The sequence below is a fragment of the Pholcus phalangioides genome, unplaced genomic scaffold (assembly GCF_987345545.1).
Source record: "Pholcus phalangioides strain wild (caught in Gottingen) unplaced genomic scaffold, Ppha-v1.0 ptg000010l_1, whole genome shotgun sequence".
Lineage (NCBI taxonomy): Eukaryota > Metazoa > Arthropoda > Arachnida > Araneae > Pholcidae > Pholcus > Pholcus phalangioides.
The window spans coordinates 14,101,345-14,123,470 of NW_028301603.1; the positions used below are offsets into that span (position 1 = coordinate 14,101,345).

The 22,126-nt window shown below is 38.9% G+C and overlaps 1 protein-coding gene across 9 annotated transcripts in view; it reads left to right on the forward strand.

The window, feature by feature from the left end:
- LOC149080960 (tyrosine-protein phosphatase Lar-like) overlaps positions 1 to 22,126 on the forward strand; it is a 745,683-nt gene that overhangs the window by 403,460 nt on the left and 320,097 nt on the right. For 7 of the 9 annotated variants that reach the window (XM_089237674.1, XM_089237681.1, XM_089237682.1 and 4 more), the window contains one exon: positions 19,364 to 19,405. The exons of the other annotated variants lie outside the window; for them this stretch is intronic. The gene's annotated coding sequence lies outside the window, so the exon portion shown is untranslated. The remainder of the gene's footprint in view (positions 1 to 19,363; positions 19,406 to 22,126) is intronic. 9 annotated transcript variants of the gene reach the window in all.

Below are 22,126 nucleotides of genomic sequence, written 5' to 3' on the forward strand. Positions count from 1 at the left end.
ATTTTGTTCTCGCTCCCTTCCTTCAAAGTGAGTCATCTTTTTCACGAGTCATCATTTTTTTTGCCGAAAAAAAAAGGGAAAGCCTGACGCTGTCACGTGACACTTCCGCGACCAATCAAAACTGGATTTTGGGTTGAAACTGCGAAGTTCGGGAAAAAGTTGTCGAAAATTAGGCTTTTTCCTAAGATAGACGCAAAAGACGAGTCTCCTCTCAGAACATGGGTGGGAGGGAGAGACATGCAATGCCTTCCATACTAAAGAACGTCAACCTCTACCCTGCTAGATCATAGAAGACGACGCTCCTGGGCCACCACCTCTCTTGATTACTCTCCCGTGGCCACCCCTCTGCATCAAACATCGGTCATCGCTGCTGAAGCAATCCGCCAAAGTCGACCAACCGAAGACGATGCTCCTGGGGCCTCTGCCCCAACTCGTCGGACGCGCTCACAGTGAACCCGTCTTCCGCACATTTCCCAGAGATGGGAGCCAGATATCCGTAAGACAACAAGTAAAATAATAACTTAATAAACTGTTTATTAAGTTAATTTTCCGGAGCGTTGTGGATTGCAAGAAGATGTAGTGTCGAGGATTGAGAAAGGTATGTTGAGATGGTTTGAATATATAGAGAGGATGAACGAAAGGAGATAGACGATACAAGAGGAGTTGGAAGGGGTCGACCTCAGCGAACGTACCTCCATCAGATCGAGGACGTTTTTAGCGAAGGCCAGCTGAGGAGTACCTTAATAACACTTTAGGCCTACATATCTATATAGTTTAAGTTTGAAAATTTTGGCTCTCAAAACAAATTTTAATCGTTGTATTGTTGTTGATATTTGGCTAATGAGTTTGCCGACCACTGCCGTAGGACAATTTGTTCTTCCACCGGCACCCAAATTAAAGTTACCTGGGCCTATATATATTTTTTGTTGGAGGGAGACACAGGGGGTTTTTCCTATTGGGGTTAGGCTGAAATTGGTTTCTATGTGATCTAAAGCAGTCTAAAACAAGAGATCACCCACTTACATGGACGTACACAGGATTTTCTCAAAGGCGGAGGGGAAGGTTCCTCCTGAAAATTGAAGGGGTTTAGTTTTTTTCCTCCAAAACAAAACTATAATTTCGACCTGGGCGGGGGGTGGTTAGAACACCAAAACCCCCCTTTTACGTACGCCAATGCTCACTTAAAACAGTAAAACAAGAGAGCAACTAAAATGTGAAAGAAGCCTCTCCAATTCAGCGCGTTTTGTGTGCTGATGTTGTCTGCTTAAAAGAAAAAAAAAAAGTGTTTGAGCATTGATGTCACGTAACAACTCTTAGACCACGCCCACTGAGCAAAGGCGGCGAATACGACTTCAAGTGGATGAAACAGCTTTTACTATATAGCCCTGGCTTCAAGTTGCGCCCAAGAGATGCCAAAAGACGGCGGCTGACTCGGCCTGGAACTTCCATTAGCTATAGCCTGTACTGTACAAACATTTTACTTCCGGAAAGGTGGTGTGTAAAGTTCTGAGCTGTACTCCAATACGAGCTGTCGATTGATTAGAATTGGCGGTGTTTTCAATCTTGTGTAGACGCATCTCCCATATTAGTTATTAATGATTTGATTTCGTTAAATCTGATTGGATGTTTCAAATCACATTGTCGCGCATGTTCATTAGGTTCTAGATTGAACTTCGCAAACGGGGCCCCCCCCCCCATTTCCTATACCTCCGAATATCGTTTCCATGTTTTATAAGGCATGGCTCGCGTTTCTTAACTAGTTAAAATGCATTGTCATCGTGAATAAATCTTCCTGCCTTGTCATCTTTCAATGCGGAATCCGCTCGGGCTTTGTTTGGGGTTTTCGGGGTGGGGAGGGGGGCGGCTGAACCGTCGGGCTCGAGTTTCCGTCGTCATCATGGCGATGGTGGCACAATGTCAGGGCGAACAAACTGACTTTGTCAGGTTGACGTCTCATCTAATAAATATCTAGAATGTAGAGAATTTCGCGACTAGATAGATACAGAGAAGTTTGAACCTTGTTCTGCTGGTTGGAAGTGGAACAGGATCCAACTGGAATTTGCATCGAATTTAGGTACCCGTGCCGATCGGTACCGCTGAAGTGATGTGAGAATATGTGGTTATATTACATGCAGAGTCAAACTCGGTTATATAGACCATGGTTCTAACGACAGCTCGTCTATGAAGTCAGTAATTGCCGTTCCTTACCTTTGCTTATAACGTCGGTGAAAAGCACCACTTCGGATATAACGACAAGTTTTCCCGTCACTTTTGTGTCCGTTTCAACGACGTTTTCGCAAGAAATTTCTAATGTTGGAGTTGATGAGAGCATATTGGGAGAGTTCGTCTGCTATACTGCTTAAACCTAACGTTGAAAGAAAAACAAACTTATTACATGTTTCCCGTCCCGACTTTCTCATTGAAATGACCACTATACGAGAGACATTTCCTTATTTCGTCCTTCTCATTTTTAAAAAAGAAGTCCCGTTTTTTTCCCCGTTGAAAAACTTGCTTAAATTCCCAATCTTCACTAGAATCAGGAATGAAGGTAATTGGCAAAATTTACAAATTGTGGTATAATGAATATGACTATAAACATTCATCTCCTATACAGTAAGCCCCACTTAATCGGATATCAACGATTCCAGGATACCATATCCGATTATGCGGGGAAATGAATCAGTTGCCAGCTTAAAACTTTAATATAGTTTGCACATTTAAAACTGACGAAACGGATCCATAATAATAAAGCTTCTCGAATAAATCAGACGTGAAAAATGAAAGGAAAATTGTATTTACTTACAGTGATCACAGTATCTAAGATTTTTGTACTTTTCGTTAGCGCCATCAATGGATCAACAGAGAACAAAAACAAAATGATTGAATGTAGGTATTGAAGACTAAATACTTGGAGGCCAGTACTTACTCTCAAATGTACCTTTTTTTTTAAAAAAATTTCAACTTGGTAACGTAAAAAGTGTTTGGAATTATCATTAAGCCGGGAAGTTCTATGGGAGAGATTTTGGTTCTGGAGGATTTTATCCTTTTGTATTCGTTTGTCCGTTATCCGATTGAGCAGGGCCTATACTATATCCACTGTGGCCCACGTGTCCTGAGACAGACCAGCTTATATCCCTTAGGGGGGGGGGAGACAGAGCGGGGGGTCACGGTTGGTCTGGTGGCCAACTACACAAACCATGTTAATTTCTTCCCCGTGAAATACAGGGTGGGCAAAAAGGTCGTAAAAACTTTAAAAATTCATAAAAACAGGAAAAATAACCGAAATAAAATATTTGCAGGGTTACCATCGCTAGAATTTTTTTAAGAGGAGAAAGAAAACCAAAAAAACAGCCGATAGTTGGCGCTGGCGTACACAAGCCAAATCGAGCAACGGCACAGTGCAGCAGATCCACATACACGGTTCACAATGGTCAACTTGTTGGGGTTTAGGAGCGCAAGTTCTTATAGCCGTCTCATTTGCATATTTCCGCCGAAGTCGCTCGTACCAGCTCCACCTTTTGGCTGTTTTCTCGCCTGTCAAAAAAATTCCCGTGTGCTAGCGATGCTAACCCTGCAAACCGTTGCTTATTTTGGTGTTTTTTCCGGTTTATATTCGTTTTTAAAGTTTTTATAGACTTTTTTGTCCTCCCTGTACATTCTAGCAGACTTGCTGTAATTGTTTTTTCCTCGCCAAGTATTATTTATAAAGAATATTTGGTAGTTTCGTCGACATCTAGCAATATGTTTGGCGAGAATCAGCGATCTCCTGTAATTGATTATCCCAATGTTTTCCCTGATCAAATTGATCACCCTACTCATAAAGAAGTAAAATCTTCATGAAAAATATTTGATTGCCTCTGGTTATATTTTTCGTCGGAAAAAACGTCATCCTCGGTTGCAACGACGAAATTTCATGGAATCATCGATGTCGGTATGCCAAGTTTGATTGTAATTCATATTCCATGCTTCCGCAAACTGTCGGTGCTGATATGTCAGGTAAGGGTGAGAATATAGTGCGTCAGTATTTCAGATTCTGGAAACCCGCGTCATCTCCGATTGGTTGAAAACGCGAATTTCATCATTTTTCAACCAATCGGAGACGACGCGGGTTTTGCGGAGTCTGAAATACGGACGCACTATGTTCACACCCTAAGAATTGAACTCATTCCGTCAACATTGTCCAGTCATCGAGACTTTGATTTTAAGTTGATTAATTTGATTCTTTGATTTACATAATTTTTGATTTCCTTGCATTATATGTAATTTTTGACACATCAATAAATTTTGGTTTTACCGGATATGCCCTGGTTCCCCCTCCCTCGGGGGGGGGGGCCGAAGTGCTTACGTTGCTTCTTGAGACAGAGCCTGGGTGTCTCGCGGTTTCTCCAGTTCTCCAGTCATCGATGCTTCTGTAGTTTTTATCCCAAATAGTCATCATAGACCATTCGTTCACAGAGTCTTATTTACAGGGACGGCGGGGCGCTTATCTGGCCACGATGACAATTTCGGAGATGTGGGAAATTTGAGGAATGAGGGGTCGAGTAGATTAGTACAGTGGGAAAAGAGCGGCGAAACCATAAAACCGCTTCTGCGAGAGCGAGGGGAATAAGCATGTCCCCTACGAGGGTGGGAGCTGACAGGGTTCCAGCACTGGGGCCCGATATGATTGTCATCATTTTTTTTTTTTTCACGCTATAAATTAAGTCTGGAGGGGCCGCCAAAGGTTCCAGCCTAAGGGCTCTGCTCCAGGATGTGGGGATGGGGGAATTGGACTAGGTCGGTTATCAACTAAACGAATCTAGAGAGTTTGCAAGCGCATGATTGACCTCGAGAGCGATGGACCAGTTCACTGAGTGACCAAAACAGTGTACAAGCTCATGAGTTATCAAAAGAGTGGCCTAGAAAGAGGGAACAAGGAACCTGATCTGGGGGAGACTGAAATAGTAACCTAGAGATCTACCTGTTCAAGCATGGAAGCGACCGAAAGTTTGCTCTAAAGAGCGAGGGTCAGTAAATGACAAAAATAATTCCCCGAGAGAATATGCAAACATTTGCCAAAAGAGAACTGAGAGGGTGTGTGTTAGCATGAGAGTGACCTAAAGAGTGAGGAACCAGGTTGGTGAGCGGCCAAACAATGCTCCAGGGGGGTTTCCAAACTTTTTCTCCTACCCAAATCAACGCTCATCTGCGGCTCTGCATAGCCAACACCTCCTAGAGCAGAGCTCCACTTTCTGAGCTAGAAGGTGCTGGCATAGCAGCACATAACAAAGAATCGCTCGGTAGAAACCTTTCTCGGGGCTGCCACTTCGCGGCGCGCAATTTGATAAACCCCTGACCTAGAGTATGTGCAAGCACGTCGGTGTAAATACCAATATACAAGCATATGGATGGCCAAAAGAGTGACCTATACATATAGAGCGAGGGATTAGGTCAGTGAGCGACCAAAAGTGTGACCTAAAGAATGCGTGAAAAATCGTAATTCTGATCAGTACCATTGCGGCGTGATTTCCCCCCCCCCCATAATAGATTTGCAATCGCTAATTTCGGGCGCCCCATTTGAATAGAATGCGGCCCGAGAAATCCGTCCTGTTTCTAAGAGCTTTAATAACACCATTTTCATCCTCTTAAAAATACATAAAGGCTCAATAAATAAGAACCAAACAAAGTGTTGCTTCAAATGGAAATCTAGAAAAAACCCAAACAAACGACACCAAATTGCTCTGTCCATCATAAAAAAAATATATATATATATATATATATTCCCGTGTTAACCTGGACCGCCCGTGGGGGGGCCCCGATTCAACGAATGGCCCCGTTCCCAACCCTTTCTGGTATTCAATAGGGAAAATAACAAAGTATTCAGAAATGATGGAAATCCATTGTATCCTTGCAAAATGGGTCAAAAAGGGACTCGGTTGTTGGGGGGGAAAGGGGCAAAGAAAAAACAACATGAACATGATAATGATGGCGGTACTTTATTTGATTGGCTTCTTTTTTACCTTCTGCTTCAGTGCGATTATTTATTTCTTGTTATCTTATTATTGTTATCATTTTTGGCCGCTACTGTTCATGAATATCTAGTTTTGTGTGTGTGTGTGTATATATAGAAGGCGAGTGCCTTTTTTTATTCATCCCTTCGAATGGACTGTTGTATCGAGATTATCTTGAACCAGTTATGTGTGTGTGTGGGTTAATCGGGTATTGTTTGAGCGTCTGGTGCTCCGGGGTCCAAACGTGATTTGCAATTACCTCTGGCATTTTATTATTACGTGTCTTGTTTCTGGAATTTATAGATTTTGCTTTTATTGTAATCATATTGTATGAGAAGTATGTGGAATGTTTCCTTTTTGAAATTTATTTCAATGTATTTTAGGGTAATCGTTGAGAAAATTGTTTTTTCAAAATACGGTATTTTTTTACGTTAGCATTACTAATTGGTACGTAAGTTTCGTATTTACGAAATAACTGCGATAAATGCGAAATTCGCGAAATAAATGCGGTAAATGCGAAATTCACGAAATAAATGCGGTAAATGCGAAATTCACGAAATAAATGCGGTAAATGCGAAATTCACGAAAAAATGCGGTAAATGCGGTGATTCACGAAATAAATGCGGAAAATGCGAAATTCACGAAATAAATGCGGAAAATGCGAAATTCACGAAATAAATGCGGAAAATGCGAAATTCACGAAATAAATGCGGAAAATGCGAAATTCACGAAATAAATGCGGTAAATGCGAAATTCACGAAATAAATGCGGTAAATGCGAAATTCACGAAATAAATGCGGTAAATGCGAAATTCACGAAATAAATGCGGTAAATGCGAAATTTGTCAATTTTGACGAATAACTGCTGAAATTTGATTTTTTACTATTTTTTTTAGTGAAATCTAGGTAGTTTGCACTTTTTCAAGTGAGAGAGTTTTAATTTTGGTCAGTGAGTGTACTTGAAAATGAAGCCACAAGCGTCATTTTTTTACCCTCTGATATAGGGCTAGATGTGAATACGATCGAGTACGGTTATAACATAGCGCCCTAGGCGATTTTTCAAGGGTTTTTTTTTTTTTTTGCAGCATGTTATATCCGGATTATTTTCTTGGTTAAGACCATTCTTTTGGTTTGTTATATCCACAGTGTATGATTTGAGCAGGGAGGGTATGTTATAACACATGTAAAAATATATAGACGTGAATGGTACAAATTTGAAGAATTCCACATCCGTATGTTATATCCACGGTTTATGTTATATCCGGGTTATGTTATAAGTGTACTACTCGACTGAATACGCAACTGTTTGGAATTTCGGGAAAGGACGCTATGAAAGCATTTGAAAAATAAGGTTAAATTAGAAGAAAATAGAGATATATTACTGCATTCGTTACTGCGAATAAATGCTTTCTTTTTTTTTTTTTTTTTTTTTTTTTTTTTTGCGAATAAATGCGAAATTTGATTTAAAATTCCTTTTGCGAATAAATTCGAAATTTGATTTAAAATTTATTTTGCGAATAAATGCGAAATTTGATTTAAAATTTCTTTTGCGAATAAATGCGAAATTTGATTTAAAATTTCTTTTGCGAATAAATGCGAAATTTGATTTAAAATTTCTTTTGCGAATAAATGCGAAATTTGATTTAAAATTTATTTTGCGAATAAATTCGAAATTTGATTTAAAATTTCTTTCGCGAATAAATGCGAAATTTGATTTAAAATTTCTTTTGCGAATAAATGCGAAATTTGATTTAAAATTTCTTTTGCGAATAAATGCGAAATTTGATTTAAAATTTCTTTTGCGAATAAATGCGAAATTTGATTTAAAATTTCTTTTGCGAATAAATGCGAAATTTGATTTAAAATTTCTTTTGCGAATAAATGCGAAATTTGATTTAAAATTTCTTTTGCGAATAAATGCGAAATTTGATTTAAAATTTCTTTTGCGAATAAATGCGAAATTTTATTTTAAATTTCTTTCGCGAATAAATTCGAAATTTGATTTAAAATTTCTTTCGCGAATAAATGCGAAATTTGATTTAAAATTTCTTTTGCGAATAAATGCGAAATTTGATTTAAAATTTCTTTTGCGAATAAATGCGAAATTTGATTTAAAATTTATTTCGCGAATAAATGCGAAATTTGATTTAAAATTTATTTTGCGAATAAATGCGAAATTTGATTTAAAAATTTTTTTGCGAATAAATGCGAAATTTCTGATTTTAAAACTTATTTTTTTGCGCAATTTACGTATCTCTACTTAATTGTTTAATATTTTTGCCAGGGTTGGTGAGTTTTCTCATAGGTGGTAGAAAACCGTCTCGTCAAAAATAGGTTTTTGCCAAGTGGCAAAAATTGATTTTTTCCCCTATTTATGCACGTGATGCGATTCTTCTTTTAAATGCAAACAAAACAGTTTTTTGACACAAACCTTAGTATCAAAATTAATAAATTTTTGAATTCGTGAGTTTTTTTTTTGCTATTGCTGGAATAAACTGCGGTAAAAATATGTTTTGGCGATAATGTCTTTTTGTCAAGCAGCAAAAACTGATATTTTTCCAACTCGGGGGCCGTTAAAGTATTACGTCAGCAAATAGAGAGCCCTTGAGTGATACGTGGCACAATTTTAGAGCATTTAAGCAAACCCCCCCCCCCACCCATTGCGGTTCTACATCACTCAAGTTACCCGCGGAACATTCCTTGATGACTTAAGTGATCCGTGGCACATTTACGGATTACTTGATTGCTGCATTGCACAGTTCCAGAGCACTTAAGTGGCATGGAAACTTTTCCATAGCACTTAAGCAGCCCGGACACATTTCCCGAGCACCTTTTTTTACATTTAGAGATCACTGAATCCAGATCACTTGCAATCCAGTCCGGTAAAAAATACATAAAATCTGTATTTGTGCACTCTGAAATCTGCGTAATTGAGAAAATACTGATTAATATGAAAATACTGACTCTCCAGGTTGGGACCTCAGAAAAACCATTTTGTTGGGGGAGGTCTATGAGCTTTCTGCAAGGTGTAGGGAACGAAGCCCATCCTAAGAGCATCCTACCCCCCCACCGGCAAGATGATTTTTCTGAGGGTCCCTCTCTACCTTGTACCTTCAAGTGTTTTAAAGGGGCGGACGCAAAATTTACTGAAAGGGCTGATTATCTGAGGCGCCTCAGGTTCCGGTGCCTATGGTGACCTGGCTAGAAATATTTGTCCAAGAATTTACGTATTGAATCTCGAAACATTTCAACCAGATCTTGATTTTAACCAGAACTTTGACCAAATTGAAAGGGGTGGATGGGTTGATGTTGGCGATCGCCTCCCCCTGTCATAGGCGGCAATAGACTTGGAAGTCTGGGGGGGGGGGGGCACGATGATGATAATGTCAATTCATCTATGCATTAGATCAGTCGACTTCACAGGGCAATGCCCCCCCGTGTCTCCGCCCATTCCCCCTGTTCACTATAAAAAAAATATTATTCGCATAGGCGGAGGAGTCCCCCTCTGTCCACTACACAGACCCTCTATGACCCCCCCCCCCGTTCGAAGAGCCTGTATTCCAAAGCGTATTAAAGACGTATTAATACGCTGTGCTGTATTCCTATGATAGCATGCCACTCCGGCTACCTGACCGTGCTCGGGTAGGCGCTTGCGTCTAGAGACGGCATAGGGCATAAAGAAAGTGCCTATTGAGGTAAGAACCCACTCTTTGGAGGAGGGAGGGGCGATAACAAGCTTAATCGAGCATTTTCTATTCTCCAAACCGAAATAGCTACCGAGAAGTGTTTAGATGGCAATTTTCTTTCTCCTTTTATTTGTCCACTTCCTTTGACAAAAGCCCATTGAAAAATAATGACTTTCCTGTGGGAAACAAAGCCCCAAATGCTATAGTACTAACGATACAGTATAAATAGACCTACCTCTGATTGAACAACCTGAAGGGGGTGTTTGGTGATGCTCTGGTGCTCATACCCTTTCCGGTTCTTGTGTATGAGTTTCCACTGAAACTCGTTTTTTTTACTCGCTTTGTATGTTAACGATTATTATATGGTTCTAGGTAACTATCATGGTCTCCTATCCTTCCCCCTCCCCCCCCCGAAAGAACCTGGGCCCCCCCCCCCCCCGTAGATCAACCTAATGTATTTTTAAATATTCACATTGGAAAATTAGAATGAATGGATCGTGCGGTGATGGATGCTTGTATATGTCGACGATAAAGGTTCATAGTCTCATCTCGCGATACATTCTGCGAGGCATTCATCAATTGTTGCTCCAGGTTTGCACATTGTGGGTTGCCCGAATCTGGCAACCTACCATGTCCCATTAATGATTGATTGTTGAAAGGTCCGGTGACCTTGATGGCCAAGGAAGAGTACCAACAGCTATGTTGCTGGCAGTCCACAGATATGCGAGTCGTATGGGGGCCTGGCATCAGCTTGTTGAAAATGGCTCCAGGATAACGTGCCATGAAGAGTAATGCAACTGGCCGCAGGATTTTATCAGCATATCGTTGAGCTGTTAAAGTGATACGCAGGACGAATAGAGGTGACCTGCTATCCATCACAACAGGGGCCTTGTGCCTCTCTAAAACAAAGGCTGATTGAAACCGCTGGCCCCGGCCCCTCCGCACACGGGTCCGATGGTCATCTGCTTTACACGGTGGTCAAAAAGTCCGTAGAAACTTTAAAAATTCATAAAAATCGGAAAAATAACCGAAATAAGAAACAATTTTCAAGGTTAGCATCGGTAGGTCACGGGGATTTTTTTTTTTAAGACAGTAAAAAAACTCAAAAACAGCCGATAGGTGGCGATGACGTTCACAAGTCAAAGAAAAGATACGCAAAAAACGAACAGAATGCCTCTATAAATCGTTTATTACAGCAGTACGTGTTCCACGTGACCACCACCACAGGAGATAACACATTGCAGGCGAGTCACAAATCGTGCAACGGCAGAGTGCAGCAGGTCCACATACACGGTTTATAACGGTGAACTAGTTGTGGGTTAGAAGCGCAAGTTCTTATAACCGTCTCATTTGCATATTTCCACCGAAGTCGGTCTTGCCAGTGCCACCTATCGTCTGTTTTTAGTTTTTTGAGTTATTTTTTCCATAAAAAATCCCCGTGACCTTAGCGATGCTAACCCTGCAAACCGTTTTTTATTTCGGTTATAAGTAATAATCAAGTAAAAAAATGTGTTTTATTGAATCGGAACATATTTAATGGTTATTCACCGCGCCCTCTGCCATAGTTCGAAAAGCCTTTATACGCGTTTGGTGACGCCCCTGAAAAAAGTTGCCAATGCCCCTATATATAAGAGAGTGGTTCTCAAACTTTTTCGTCACCCGCGGCGCCCTTGCCTTGGGCAACGTTCATCCGTGGCTCCCTAGAACACCGATGATGTACACATCAGCATCGTCAGCTCGTCTCTAAAGAAATTTGGCGATGCCCCTAGTTGATAATTTTTGTCGCACCATGTTCATTTTCCACACGAGGGCAAATTAGACCGGGACCTACAACTTATCGCCAATTCCGAACGGCGAGGGCCTTTTTTTTTATACTCAGCTTGGTGGGCTAACCCCTCAATGTGGGATTCCCTGCGGTAGTAATCTGTTTCTATGATCATGTGTGTGTGTCGCCGTTTCTGTTGCATTCCGGTGTCAGGAAAGTTTGGCGACGTCCCTGGAAGCCGTGACACACACACACACACACACACACTTACTTAGAGAACCACTGCTCTTAGGGTCGCGATCCACACTTTGAGAGCCCTATTCAATTGCTTTAAAAAGTGGCCAGTATTTAGTCACGTGGCAAAAATGAATGTCGAAAAGCTGCGCAATACAGATGAATGGTCAATTTTCGTATCCTCCTCCCCCGCCCATGACCCTGCGTGGCGATTATAACGACCGTCATATATAAAACACTACCCGCGTATTCAATATAACACCCACATGTGGTCACATAAGGGTCATTTCACACCGAACCGAGAGGTAACGACCCATATGCAGTTGAAAGCTTATATATATAACAGCATCCATCAAAAGGGTCGTCAGAATTGGCAACGTAGCAAAACCAGATCCGAAGATCGGATCTAAATCCTCCAATAAATAAAAGACGTAGCAATAATTCTATCCGCGAAAAGGGAACGCTGACTGCGCCAAATAGCCAAACGTTCTCGTAAATTAACGCCAAGACATTGGTTTCGTATTGTTATAGCATTTTTTTTACGGAAAAGGTATGAAAACAGAATCGAGAGAGAGATAAAGAAGCGTTAATTGAACGGGTGCTCAACATTTTTAGCAAGGTGCGGGCCACTTCATTAAGTGATTGATTGATGACCGCTCACGCCCAGAGCTGTTGTGCAAGTGATCTGGAACAGCACCGCAGATCATTTATATGATCCATAAATGTACCGCGTGTGACTTAAGCGGCCACAACGGTGCAGTTACATACCATTTAAGTGTTCTGGAGCTGTGCCACATGTCGCTTAAGTGATCTTTAATTGTGCCGCGGGCTGCTGGAGGGATCTGTAACTGTGCCGTGGGTCACTTGAGTCTTCTGTGAATATGTCGTGGGTTAATGAAGTGATCTCAAAATGTGTCACGGGTTAAATGATCTTTAAATATGCAGCGGGCTACTTGAGTGATCTGTGAGTGTGCTGCTGTTCCCTCAAGTAAATTGGAAATGTTCTGCGGTCACTCAAATGGTCTGGAAATGTACCGCGGACCACTAAAAGTGATGTGCATCGCAGGTCACTTAATCACTCGCTGTCCACCCGGTCGTGATCAGGAACTGAGCCGCAGCTCATTAAAGTGATATGTAAATAAGCCGCGATTGCCTTGTGTGGTCTGGGAATGTGCTGCGGTGCCTTAAGTGATCTGGAAATGTATCGTAGGTCCATACCGCAGCTATAAATATGCTGGAGGTCACTCAAGTAATTTCTAAATAAGCCGTGGGCCGCTTTAGTGCTCTGTAATTGTGTCGCAGGCCAATTAACTGTCTTGAAATATGCCGTTGGTCACTGAGGTGATCTGGAAAATATGCTGCTGGTCATACTGAGTTGATCTGGTAATGTTCCGCGGACCATTTAAGTAATGCGCAACTGCACCGCAGATCACTTACGGTTTGTAAGTATTCCGCAGGTCACTCCAAGTACTCTGTAAATAAGCCGCGGGTCCCTTAAGTGACCGGGGAATGTGCCGCGGGTCACTCGAATGATCTCAATGTACTGCGGGTTGTGAAAAGCGATCTGGAAATGTGCCGCTTCGTATATTTTTACAAAATTAGGTTCGAGTACGCAGGACACATTGGATGACTTCGAGGACCACATTTAGCCCCCTCAACATGGGTCGAGCATGTATGCGTTAAAACGCTTATCTATAACCCTGTCAAATCCGGACACCAAACACGCATTTCTTCGATCCCTTCTGGCTCCATTCGGGCAAAAAGAAATCTCGCCAAACGTCACCTTACCTGGCAACCCCGCAAAAAAAAAAGAAGACCAAACCCATCGGTAATCCACACGCTCCCATCAACCCTCAAAGACTTTAAATGTCCACAATTTTTCCTCGGGAAAATGTCCCGCAAGGAGTGAAAATGTCCGGAAATGTATATATATATACACACACACACACAGGGACCGTCCGGGACATTGAGGAGGGAGTGTGGGGGGGGGGGGGAGAGAACGGGGAGAGAGAGAGCCATTCGAAGAAATATACTATCGTTTGGGCTGTCGCAATTCAACGTTCGCAAATTTCGAAAACGCGTTAAATCTACCGTAAGTGCTTTTGAGAGAGAGAGAGAGCCGGAGAGAGAGCGAGAAAGAGCAATAGAGAGCTCTGCTATTTTTTTTTTCTTTTAAATTCTCCTCTCCTAGGGGCGTTTCTCCTCCCATTCCGCCACAAAATTTGACAAGGGAAATTAGGCAAAGCATTTCGCCAAAAAGCGGCTTCTAGCGATTTTGGATGTTGGCCAGGCCTGGGCTCTCTCTCTCCTGGTTTCGAGAGTCTGAGAGATTTTCTGATTCCTCTCTCTTTCTCTCTCCTTGTCTGTCTGATCCTGACATTTTCCCTATTAGTGGAGAAATGTCTCCATATTTAAGGTGCGACAGAGAGAGAGAGGGTTGCAGTGTCTTCACAGACGAGTTCCTTCGAAGTGTCTTAATTGGACTTCGTTTGGAGGGATTCGGCAACGATACATGGACTTTCTGATCGTGTGTATGATTCAGATACGGTTATATGGTTTTGGCGCCCTTTTCACATTCTGGTCTGGTTCTTTTTGATCACTCATTCCTCAAATTTGCAACCCTGGGTAAAGAGAGTTGACCCTTTTTTTTTGTGTCCCAAATTATTAAATTTCCATACCATCGCCGTAATTATTTTTCCCCCCTGTATTATAAGTGTACACAAAAAAGAAATGTATCGTGAAAGGGATTTTGTTCTTAATCTTTCGGTAATTAAAGCTAATTAAATATAATCTTATACTTATATAAATGTAATCTTATAATATATACTTTAAAAAAGTACCGTTGGGTGATATTTGACGAAACTGTCTGAAAACATTGGTGAAAAGGTCGCATGAAACGTTTTAATTGCATTTATGATTCATAATTTTTTATTTTATTTTTCGTGGAAGAGACAAAAGTAATTTTTGTTTCTCTAAACACAGAAATACGAATTTCACATTTCCAATTTGGCCGTCTTTGAAAAAATGTGAAATGTGTGTGCCAAAGAAAACATCAGCCTCTGCTGCTAGCATATACGTATTCTCATTCATTTTGAAATTATTCCTCATCAATTCCGAAATTATTTGTCATTAATTCTGAAATCATTTGTCATTAATTCTGAAATCATTTGTCATTAATTCTGAAATCATTTCTCATTAATTAATTTCTGAAATCATTTCTCATTAATTAATTCTGAAATCATTTCTCATTAATTCTGAAATTATTTCTCATTAATTCTGAAATTATTTCTCATTAATTAATTCTGAAATCATTTCTCATTAATTAATTCTGAAATCATTTCTCATCAATTGTGAAATTATTTCTCATCAATTGTGAAATTATTTCTCATTTAATTGTGAAATTATTTTTCATCAATTCTGAAACTATTCTCATTCATTTTAGAATTATTTTTCATTCATTTTGAAATTATTCCTCATTCATTTTGAAATTATTCCTCATTCATTTTGAAATTATTCCTCATTCATTTTGAAATTATTCCTCATTCATTTTGAAATTATTCCTCATTCATTTTGAAATTATTCCTCATTCATTTTGAAATTATTCCTCATTCATTTTGAAATAATTTCTCATCAATTCTGAAATAATCTCTCACATATTCTGCAGTTATTTCTCATCAATTCTGAAATAATCTCTTACATATTCTGCAGTTATTTCTCATCAATTCTGAAATAATCTCTCACATATTCTGCAGTTATTTCTCATCAATTCTGAAATAATCTCTTACATATTCTGCAGTTATTTCTCATCAATTCTGAAATAATCTCTCACATATTCTGCAGTTATTTCTCATTGATTTTGAAATTATTTCTCATTGATTTTGAAATTATTTCTCATTGATTTTGAAATTATTTCTCATTGATTTTGAAATTATTTCTCATTGATTTTGAAATTATTTCTCATTGATTTTGAAATTATTTCTCATTGATTTTGAAATTATTTCTCATTGATTTTGAAATTATTTCTCATTGATTTTGAAATTATTTCTCATTGATTTTGAAATTATTTCTCATTGATTTTGAAATTATTTCTCATTGATTTTGAAATTATTTCTCATTGATTTTGAAATTATTTCTCATTGATTTTGAAATTATTTCTCATTGATTTTGAAATTATTTCTCATTGATTTTGAAATTATTTCTCATTGATTTTGAAATTATTTCTCATTGATTCTGAAAATACTTCTTTTAACATTGCTTGCTGCAATACATTTTTCCATTAAATATTTCTCCCCCCACCCCGGCATTTTCGTTTATTCAATAGCAATTTGAGCCTTTTAGTCAGTGGGGCCACTGCAAAAGCTTCGAGAGCCACAAGTGGGCAGTGGGGCTCACGTTGAATACTACTGTGATAGCCAAATATGGATGACCACCACAAGGATAGGGATCGCCGTTGTAAACAATTGAGCCTCATACATACTAATTCGACATGATCTTCGTAACGCGTGTTAGTTTCCACCTGTTACTTTTCGGCGATTTCGTGGGAAAACGGCAAAAAAAAAAAAAAGAGTCCCAGAACCTGTTTCCGCTATAATAATTATTATAAGTATTATTATTTATTTCTTGTTGATATCGATTATCTACTCGTTATCCGCGATCGGCACCTGCCGTGGCCAAAAGAAATCGGTTCATTAGCATTCTTCTATCTCTACACGTAATGCTACGAAATAATCACGTGTTTATTCACCTGTAGAAAGCGGATAATTGCGGGATAATTAACAGGGAGAACGGAATAATTCGTGGGAATAATGAGACTTTATCGGAGAACAATCAATATCTTTTATCTTCGTGCAATTGTCGTCGAATACTAACAAAATTATCTCTCTGAGTTGAGATAAGATCTATTGATTTCTTGGTATAAATTTAAGGTACCTTTTTTGGGAACGAAATATTTTGAAAGAATTCTTGCAAGAAATTTTTTTTTCGGAATTAATGAGACATTTTTTACGAATTAAATTATAGAAATTTTTTTAAAAGCATAAACGCGAAAAAAAAATTGAAGCGTTAATGAAAAAAAGAATTTATGATTGAAAAAAAATTTAAGAATGAAAGAAATTTTTTTAGGAATTAATGAAAGAATTTTTTAGGAATTAATGAAAGAATTTTTTAGGAATTAACGAAACATTTTTTTAGGAATTAATGAAAGACTTTTTTAAGAATTAATGAAAGAAATTTTTTTAAGAATTAATGAAAGAATTTTTTTAAAGAATTAATGAAAGAATTTTTTTTAAGAATTAATGAAAGAAATTTTTTTAAGAATTAATGAAAGAAATTTTTTTAAGAATTAATGAAAGAATTTTTTTTAAGAATTAATGAAAGAATTTTTTCAGAAATTGGCAAAAGAAATTTTTAAGAATTAGTGAAACAAAATTTTTAAGAATAAGTGAAACAAAATTTTTAAGAATTAGTGAAACAAAATTTTTAAGAGTTAGTGAAACAAAATTTTTAAGAGTTAGTGAAACAAAATTTTTAAGAGTTAGTAAAACAAAATTTTTAAGAATAAGTGAAACAAAATTTTTAAGAATTAGTGAAACAAAATTTTTAAGAGTTAGTGAAACAAAATTTTTAAGAGTTAGTGAAACAAAATTTTTAAGAGTTAGTGAAACAAAATTTTTAAGAGTTAGTAAAACAAAATTTTTAAGAATAAGTGAAACAAAATTTTTAAGAATTAGTGAAACAAAATTTTTAAGAATTAGTGAAACAAAATTTTTAAGAATTAGTGAAACAAAATTTTCAAGAATTAATAAAAGAAATTTTTCTGCGAATTTAACTTATCCGAAATGTTCTGTGTAGAACATGATTTATAAGTAGATCCCGCAAGTTCAGGCAAAATGCCATATTGCCATGCTTTTTTTGAAGTTAATCTGCCAGGAATGCCTATTTTAACATATTTTTAAGTTTACTGGTGAATTTCAGTGGTCATAATCATGAATATTTTAAGCATTGAGAACAAAAGTATTATACTTTTTAAAATTTTCCAACTCTCTGTACAGATAATCACCAGAAAGCCCTAACTTCCTCCCCTTCCAGCCCCATTTTTAAACGCGAGAGAGATTGGCGGTGATGAGATTGGTGATCTGAGAGATTGGCGTTTAACAAATGCATTGCCATGTTAACCGTGCATTAACTATGCTTTGACCGGACGGTATTAGACGTGAATGTTTTTGTTTCGGATGAACGCAGCCAATGTTGGAAAAGCGGAGGACAATTAGAAATGTTTATTTCTCCACATGCTTCACATGAACATGTCTCGCGCAGGCATTGGACTGCATTGTATATGTATAGCTGACTGATGACTGTCCCAAGAGGTCAACTGACGTCATGGCTCACACAACGCGGGTTAGGGGCAGACAGGGCTCTGAGACCCATGTTGCTCTGCTGATTTTGTTTTTTACACCATAAATGCTCTGCAAACAGCCACAGCCATTTGCATTACATACACACACACACATATTCAATATTCGATTGAATTTACTAGTCGCCCTCAGGGATGTGCAACAGATGCGGCCACACAGGGCCCCGCGCTTGAAGGAGTCCCGCATATGTGGCAACTCAAAAAAAATAGCTAATGTTTTTACTACATTAGAACAAAATAGTAATGTTTCAACTATAGAAATGATAATGATAATTGCAAATAATACAACAAATAAGCAAGGAGTACTCGCAACTTGAAGGAGCCCCACGGACCATTTCCTCTACGGGTTCCCGAATCTGGCAATTGTGATCCTGGAATTGACCTAATAACGAGGGTTTACTGACATTTTATTTTGGGCTTGAAATTATTTTAACTTGCATTATAATGCACTTATTATAAACCATAATTAAGCAGTAGAGGGATTAAATGTAATCCCACCCCCCCAATTTGTGGCTGGTTTTTAGAAAACCCTTAATACCTGTTTTAGTTATTTTTCCTTTTTTTCCATAAATTATGAATGCCTTTTTTTAGTAAATGCCTATTTTAGGCATTTTTAGTGTCTTTTTGCTTGCCTGTTTCGAACATTTATAATGCCTAAATTTCCGGGCTATACTTATAAGACATCTGTTATCGTTTCCCCCCCCCCCCCAAAAAAAAAAATCAAGTTAATTCACAAAGTTCTAATAAAAATTTTAATCGAATTGATCGATTGACTAAAATTTTCAGCTGCGATTAACAATTGATCCGATTAATCGGATCAGCCCTACTAATAAAATGTAGTTATTATTGAATCCGTAGATTGAGATTGAGTATGATGCCAGGATGTTATCCAGTTTTCGGACCCTTAATATAACGTAGCTTTCGATTACTTTTTCTTACATTTTTTTTAGTGCCCATTTTAGGCATTTCCAGCGCCTGTTTTGCCTGCCTATTTTGACCATTTTTAGTGTCTAAACTTCCTGGGCTGTATCAATTATTCTGTCGACTTTTGTCGTCCATTGGCTCTTGAATAACGCGGTGGAAATGTGTTATCCTGAAAAAATATTCGTTCTGTTTTTAGTGCTGCCATCTATGCAGAGCTACTAGAGATACTAGTATATACATTTCTGTCTGCCATCTATTGACGCAATTTTTATTTTGAAACTTTTCATTCAACAACACTGTTGTTGAATAATATATAGTACTGTGTATTTAAAATCATTTTCTTATTATTTCAGGAACAGAATGACTTTTCTTTTCGAAATCTAAATTAAGTGGTGGTAAGTTAATATTTGTGTAGAGTAATTTTTTTTTTTATATATTAATGATACTAATATGATCTCTCTCACTTCTGAAATCGTACGATACGCAGAAACTCCTTAGGCACTAATTATCCTCTAGGAGTTACTAATTGTTGTGAATGAAACAATGGATCCCATGTATTGGTACTCCTTAACCCATTTGCATCATTCGAAAAAGTGGAAAATTGATCCATATCACCAAATTTTTTTTATTGTATAAAGTTAGAAGTGAAAAACAAAATGAACTGAATTAAAGATTGCTACGCTTGTCCCGCGGCACAATTTTTTTATGGCCGTTCTACCAGACTTATCCGCGGGCCACGAGGTACGTGGTCTATATTGAAAAAACAAAATAGCGTACACAAAGAATTTATAATGTCACTTAAGCCGGGTTTAACTAGGAGTAGAATTTCTGCGTGAAAATGCTGATTGGTTGAAAACAGTGAAATTTAAGATTGCTTTTTTTTTTGACCAATCAGCGTTTTCACGCTGCAAATGCTGTAAAAACCTGCTCCAGGGAAAAACTCGGCTTTAGTTCAATGAAAATGTACATTGAAAATAATTTGAAAAATTAAATTTAATAGTTTTATAATGTATATAGAGTAGGATAGCACTCTAGTGTTTACAAAGTACAATGCGCTTTGGTGATAATTCCGCTCACATATATGCGCTTATGATGCAAATGGGTGAATTTGCGAACGCAACTTTTGTGATTAGCCTGTTAAAATCACACTAATTTGGCGAGCATTGCGTGATCCCGCGAGTGTATAAGACATGTCTACCCCTTTTTATTAGGCTACGACTCCTATGGATACACATAACCATGCAAATGCTTTAAATTAGGCTTACGAACCCTTAGAAATGTCTAGGAAAAAGGCATGCAAAAATCCTTTAAACTACGCTTGAGAACTCCTATACATGCGTAGAAGACATGCATACCCCCTTCGAATTAGGCCTACGAACTCATGCACAAACTCCTTTAAATTAGGGTTACGAACAGGGCCGCAACTAGGCGGGTCTTGCGCCCCGGGTGCTGGATCAGAGGGGACGCAAATTTCTTTCTCAAACCTCTCCTTTAACATTACAAGGGGGCGCTAAAATTCGCACTTCTTCCGGGTGACCAATCATCTAGTTGCGGCCCTGGTTACGGACTCTTGAAAACTCGTAGAAGGTATGTAAATTAGGATTGTATGCGAACCCTTAGGGATGTGTGGGAGCAGGGCCGGTTCTGGACATTTTTCAAGTGTAAGCGAATGATATTTTTGTGATAAAAAAAAATCGCCTTAAAAAGTAGGGTCGTCTTTTAAGAGCATCGTGGGCCCCCGAGCCAAGTGATTTTTGTGAGGCCCTACCTGGTAAATTTTAGAAAATTAATTTCAACCAGATCTCATTTTTGTGAGCCCCTTTTTCTCTTGACGCCCGGGACGTGCCCATGCGTTAAGACGGCACTACTAAAATGTCGTTGGCCCCCCCCTCCCCCTTTCAGTTGGTGCTTTCTCCCACCACGTAGTTCGCTGGATTCAAGGTCCGGCCTTGCGCGGTAGGCATGCCCAGTGCCTTCTTAACGCATAGGCCCACCTGGTGGCCCAGGGGCCTAAGGAGAAGAGGGAGCGTCAGAAAATAATGAGATCCGGTTGAAAGTTACGGGTCCGGTTGAATTTACAAGGTAGGGCTTCAGAAAAACCACTTGGCCCGGGGACCCATGATGCTCTTAAGACGGCCCTGGACATGCGTACTCTTTGAATTAGGCTTACGAACTCCTAGAAATGCATATGCAAGTTTTGGGAGCAAATTGATCAGTTAGCAGATGCAATTTTCTATAGCAGTAATTGGAATTTTTTAATTTTTTGGCGAACGATTGGCGACACGTTCCAATTTTTTTCCGTATTTATTTCCCGAATTCCCGTGGTTTTTCTCGATGAGATAGGTATTTGCATGCTTTAAAAATACCAAATAGGCACATTTTTGGTGCCTCCATTTTTTTTTCCAGCCAAATGAAACACGTTTCGCTTCGATTTGACACAACATCGGAATATATCGATAGTTTTAGTTGCAAAAAAAAAATGAAATTGAAGTAGCGTTTATATTATTAGGTCTTTTGTTCTGAAAAGGCCTTGGCCTATTTGTACGGCTCATTTTCGCCACGATCCGTGATAGGCCCCGGCTTGAGACTTGTTCCGCAGAAGGAAAGAATCCGTTTCATTATACGTTCACAAACACGCTTTGGAATTTCTTAATTATCCACCGTCTAACGATCCCGGGATATTCGCTAGGCCGTAATATTCTTGATAATGGTCTATTTAAAAACAATAAATCCCTGGATCTATTTTTTCCTACCCTAGTGCGTGGATTGCTTTTACTTAACGAGTCCCTGAAGGATTATGGGATGCTTCTAACTTTGCTCGTAAGGAGCACTCTAATTGGCTCGTTTCCGATCACGTGATCGTTTTTTTTGGGGGGAGAGAAAGTGTTGCGAGTTCTATACCAGTGGTTCTCAACCTTTTGAAAGCCCGCGGCCCGGTCGATTTCATTTTCGTGAGTGAAAGGCCCGGCGATACATACGATTAATGAGAAATAAATGCGTGGGAATGGAACAATGAACCACTCACAGCCCAGTTTGATTTATGCCAGGGTACCGGGCCGCGGCCCGGCCGTTGAGAAACACTGGTCTATACGAACTCATCACTGTAACCACGAACA